Raw genomic sequence first — 6,057 nt, forward strand, 5'->3', positions numbered from 1 at the left:
GCCGAAGGCTCAAAAACGGCATGTACATAAAATTTCATGCATCACAAAGAATTGAATTACAAACAACTTACATATTAGATTCAAAATTATAAACATCAAATATTACAGACTTAGTTTAGCAAATGTTACATTAATATCCTAGAAATGTTTTTACAGTAACTACTACTCTTCCTTCAGAACTTTTTCTGCAGCTTCGTTAAGCAGTTTGGTAACAACTTCGTCGACTATAGCTTTGGCCATATTAATGATTTCTATCGCTTTCTTTGTCTCCGGATCGGCCAGGGGGTCGAACGGCTCCGGTGGAGGAGGTAGCTCAGCTGCGATAGAAAAAATCAATTAGTTCAAAGCCACGAAAACAAACAGCGAAGATGCAAGCCATTAAACAATACCTATCTGTCTCTCAAGTTCTGCAGCTTTCTCAGCTTTCTTTGCTGCTTCTCGAGAGTCATGGATATCTTTTTCGCTCTTCTTCATTATTTCATGGGCCATTTCTTGGCCGCCATTTTCCCAAATATCAGTGAAAAATTTGCCGCCCAATAAACTTGCTTCGGCCGAGGGATCCTTCGTGTCTTCCATGGAGAAGGCAGCTTCGGCCTGAGCTAGGGTTTTAACATGATTGCAACCCGCCTTCTCCAAGATAGCCGAAACTTCTCTCGCACCAGAAAACGCACAGACATCCCCACGATCACTCAGAATTTTCTTAAAATCTTCGGCTTCTCTGCTGATCCACTCGATAACACCCTCGGGATCGCCTCGTATGAAGTTGTCTTTGTTTGAATAAGTGCCCACATTGGCGAAGCTAGTCTTTATTTTCTTCACGCACTCCACAGATTTTTCGAAACATCTTTCCTTGGATGCGCGAAGCTTTGCCACTGTTTTTTCTAAATAATTCTTCCAATATTCGCTGGCATCTCGATCAGCTTCAGCGACAGCGCACTTTACTTTGGCCTCAGCTAGTTGTTTCCGAAGGTCTTCGATTTCATTTTTCTGGGCCTCAGCTTGAGCTTTGGAATTAGCTTCTTCTTCTTTTATTTTGTTTACCAATGAAATTAATATTTTTTCTTTCTCAAGACCTTCGTTCCTTAGTTCAATCACCTCTGAACGAAGGTTGTTCAGAGCCATTGTACACCCTTCATCTTCGATGTTTTTTTGTGCTCTGAGGGCATTGCTAAGGATCAAGCCCTACAAGAGGAGTACAACATTAAGTATAAACAATGAAGTAATTCGTTTTCAAATAAAAATTGATTTTCATACCTTTATGCTAGTATATGCTAAACTGTCAGCCAATTCATCCTTCGACAGTAATGAGAGGCCATCTTCTAACGTTGGAAATCCAAAGCTTCTACCCATCTCCCGACAAACATATATCTCTTTGCTATCCGGGAGACAGTACAAAAAATCTTCCTCCCTGCTGCCATTGAACACTAATGCCCCCTTCGGATATTTCAGTTTTTGGGCATAGTGTTGAGCTTCTCGTTCTTCTTCTTTAGAGAGTCTTTTTCCCGAAGCATGCCGGATGATATATTCAATACTTTCTTTTAAAGCTTCGGGAGCAGGAGTGGCAACTTTTTCAGGCAAAGTCTGCTCTATAGCCTCTTCCTCTACTGCTTTCTCTTCAATTTCCAAAGGTTTTTTCTTAGCGGGCTCTGAAGGCCCAGCTTCGGTATCAGCTTGGATTATTGCAGCTTCAATTTTGGTCGGCTTTGTTTCAGCTTTGGTTTGCACTTTTGAAGCTTCGCCGATTTTCCCTGAAGGAGTAGAGCTTAAAGCCTTTACTGTTTCTAACACATCTAGTACATTCGCCATCCTTCTCCTTTTAGGAGTTGCGGCGGAACCTTTTTGTGCCTTCGGCACTGTTACTTCCGATGAAGGGCTTAAAATTTCTAGCGTTTTTGTTTCTTCAATATTTGGTTTTTCAGCTTTATCTTCCTTATTCTTCGACTCAGCATGTTCAACCGAAGCTTCCTTCGGCATTGTAACTAGCTTTTCAGCTTTCTGCGTAGGAGGAATGAGCTCTTCTGGTTCAGCAGCTGAAGAAGTCTCTCCGCCAAACTCAGGCACCACGGCCGGTTCAATATAGCGTGGCCGATGGGTAAGGACCTTCAACTTTTTGCCCTTCGGCGCAGGATCGACTGGAGTGGCCGAAGCAGCAGTTTTCCTCTTCTTTCCTTGACCGCGCAGTGGATAACGGTAGTTGGGGTAGACAAAGCCAATAGCGTCAAAAACTCTATTCAATCTCTTTCTTCCCCGACCTCCAAAGGCTGTGGATAATGCATTATCTTCCGCCTTGGAGTATGATCCAAGCAGTTCATCACTGGTAGCTTCGATGCATTTTAGCCAGTCATCGTTTGGTTCATCGAATTTATCTCCGTGTCTGAAGGTGTATTTCAGTCGAACTAGGTCACCTTCGCTAGACTTGGTGACAGTTTCCTTCGGCATTTCCCAGTTCTCTACAAGCGGCCATACTCTGAAGACTATATGCTCTTGGATTAAATCCCTTGTACCAATAAAAAAGCAGACAGTACCAAAAGCCTTTTGGCATGATTCAGCGGCTTCGTCAATCTCAACTTTCGGCCTTCGGAGGCCGAAGCGGGACCAAATGGGGCGCATAATAACCTCCTTAACATCCTCCCTCGCCACCAAATCATTCTTCACATAAAACCATTCTTCCATCCAATTTCCCGGCCATCTTTTCCGAAATGCTGGCACTGGGTAGCTTGAGTTGGGACGGGCAATAAATCCATAACAACCGAAGTTGTTGTGATACTGTTCTTTTTCCGTGGCCTTCGTTTCATACATAAGTTCATGCATACTGCAGAAGCATTTTGTGCTTGGGTCTATACCTTGGCTTCTTGACGCCCAGACGAAGACTCCCATCCTCAATATAGCTTCGGGGGTCAGTTGATGAAGGAAAATTTGGAAGGTTTTTAACACTTCAACTACAAACCTGCTCAATGGAAACCAAAGCCCAGCCTTGAAGAAACTTCGGTAAATCACAACTTCGTCTTCCTTAGGGGCAGGGACGTTGTTGTCTCCACTGACTCTCACAATAGACATATCTCGAAAGTACCTTCCCCTCATATTGTCAAGATGACTTTGTTTAATTGTCGACTTTCCGAAAATTGTATGGCTTGGCCTCCACGGTCGATCTTCGGAATCTTCACCCCCACTTTCTGCATCATAGCTGTCACTGTCACCAGTGTCTTCAGACAGGCCCTCCAATATTTCTTTTGTAATCTTCTCTATATTTGATTTTGCCATTGATTCTAAAAACCCAGCTATATAAGGATTCACCGCCTTCTTCTGTTCAAAGAGCTTCTCCTCTTCGATTAGCTTCGTCTCAGCAACAGCCTTCTTGTCTTGAGACATTTTTCCTTCAGCAATGACGAAAACGTGTCTCTTTAACCGAAGCTCAGGAAACTTGAAAAACTAAGCAAGCGTTGGTGAGCAAGAGCTATAAAATTGAGCAAGCAAAGCAAGTGGCACAAACAGCGTACCAAATGTGGTCAGGGTGAGTTCTTATTTATACGCTCGGCGCGCTCCAAATTGGAGGGTCCCGTCTGTCATTGACTGTTGCTATTCTAGCAAAGGGAAGATGTTTTTTCGGACCTTCGACTTAAGGCCTTCGTCCATGTCGCAGTTTTAATTCGTTATCCTAAATAAATTAATACTGCGAGGGGCTACTATTGGGGGCCTTCGTCCTCCGAAGGTCCTCAAAAATGTAATTTAACAATGTCTTCCAAGCATGGCCTATGAATAGGTACCTTCGGACTCAGAATAAAAACATATACGATGAGAAGAGCATGATCGTGACGAAGGTTGCCATTGCTCCGAAGCTACAAGCAAGGAAGCTTCGGCTCAATCGTAGAAAAAGGAACCGACTTAAAGGGGAAAAGGCTATCTAGTCCTCATAGATTTGTATATAAGTCAATAATAAATGTGAAGGCATGAATGTAATTTCTCGCAGGCTACGTCCTCTGCCTATAGATAGATGAACAGTACCACCATACTGTTCACTCTGACCGGTATTTGCTCGTGCGTCACTCTTGTACTTTTATCTTCTGTTAAGCCAAAGGTACTTTTGTAATTCCATATCATTTCTATTTCTCCATAATAATAAAATGAGAACGAATTGATTATGTCATATAATTATTCATGTTATCTCTTATAATTTCATATGTTTCCCCTTTTACATATACTGTGATAATGAAGGTATGTCCTTTATGACCTTCGTCTGAAGATCATTATATCCTAAGGGAAATAATGTTTCGAAGGACAAAGGGTGATAACATTTAATATTTGTGTGTTGCCTTGTTCTTAACTCATAGCATTTGAGAACAAGTCCCCAACACTGGTCATTATCATTATCGGGGCATTGAGCTATAAAATGACCAGTCTTACCACATTTGAAGCAGGAGCGCTTTCCCTTTGCCTTATTCTTGGAGGGATATTCTTTGCGTCCTTTGAGCGTGGTATTGAAGCGCTTGATGATAAGCGCCATCTCATCTTCATTGAGTCCCGCAGCCTCCACTTGAGCTACCTTGCTTGGTAGTGCCTCCTTGCTGCTTGTTGCTTTGAGAGCAACCAGTTGCAGCTCGTAGATGGGTAGTGGACCGTTCAAGGCGTCATCCACGTATCGTGCCTCCTTTACCATCATGCGCCCGCTCACGAATTTTTCGAGTATCTCCTCAGGCATCATCTTGGTGTACCTGGGGTTTTCACGAATGAGATTGACAAGATGGGGGTCAATTGCCGTGAATGACCTTAGCATAAGTCGGACGACGTCGTGGTCCATCTATCTTGTGCTTCCATAGCTTCTAATCTTGTTGATGAGGGTCTTGAGCCTGTTGTAGGTTTGTGTTGGCTCCTCTCCCCTGATCATCGCAAATCTCCCCAGTTCGCCTTCCACCAACTCCATTTTGGTGATCATGGTGGCGTCATTTTCCTCATGCGATATCTTGAGGGTGTCCCATATTTGCTTGGCGTTGTCCAAGCCACTCACCTTGTTGTATTCATCCCTGCACAAGGATGCTAGCAAAACAGTAGTAGCTTGTGCATTCTTATGAATTTGCTCATTATGAAAACGGGATTGTTAGTACTATCAAAATGCATTCCGTTTTCAACAATCTCCCAAATACTAGGATGGAGAGAAAATAAGTGACTACGCATTTTGTGACTCCAAAAAGAGTAGTCTTCTCCATCAAAGTGTGGAGGTTTCCCAAGTGGAATTGATAGCAAATGAGCATTAGAATTAAATGGAATACGAGAATAATCAAATGAATAGTGTTGATTCACCAGTTTCTTCTTTGACGAGGAGTCATCATCGTCGTCGTGTGGTGAAGAAGATGAGGCATCACTGTCGTAGTAGATGATCTTCTTTATGCGCCTCTTCTTCTTCCCATCCTTCTTCTTGTGACTCGAGCCAGAGTCCGTGGGCTTGTCATCTCTTGGCTCGTTGAAGAGGGACTCCTCCTTGTCGTTGACCACCATCCCCTTTCCCTTAGGATCCATCTCTTTGGGCGGTTAGTCCCTTAAGTGAAGAGAACGACTCCGATACCAATTGAGAGCACCTAAAGGGGGGGTGAATAGGTGATCCTATAAAATCAACACTAAATTACAACAAACTTGATTACAAAGATATTAGTGAGAGTTAATCAAGTTTATGAGGCGAGCTCTTGCGAACACAGACAATCAAAGAGAAATATACAAGAGACACGCGATTTTTATCTCGTGGTTCGGCCAAGTAATACTTTTCTACTTCCATGTTGTGGCGTCCCAATGGACGAGGGTTGCACTCAACCCCTTTCAAGTGATCCAAAGATCAACTTGAATACCATGGCTTTCTTTCTTAGTCTTTCTCTCGTTTGCGAGGAATCTCCACAACTTGGAGCCTCTCGCCCTTACAATGATGATCACAAGAGAAGCACGGAAGTAAGGGAGGGAAGAGCAACACACACAAGACTCAAATCCACAGCACAACCACGCACACAAGTCACAACTTGAGCTCAAAACACAATGCACGAAGTTTACAACTCAAATGGAGCTCAAGTCACTATA

This window comes from Zea mays, chromosome 6 (assembly GCF_902167145.1).
Source record: "Zea mays cultivar B73 chromosome 6, Zm-B73-REFERENCE-NAM-5.0, whole genome shotgun sequence".
NCBI classification, from domain to species: domain Eukaryota; kingdom Viridiplantae; phylum Streptophyta; class Magnoliopsida; order Poales; family Poaceae; genus Zea; species Zea mays.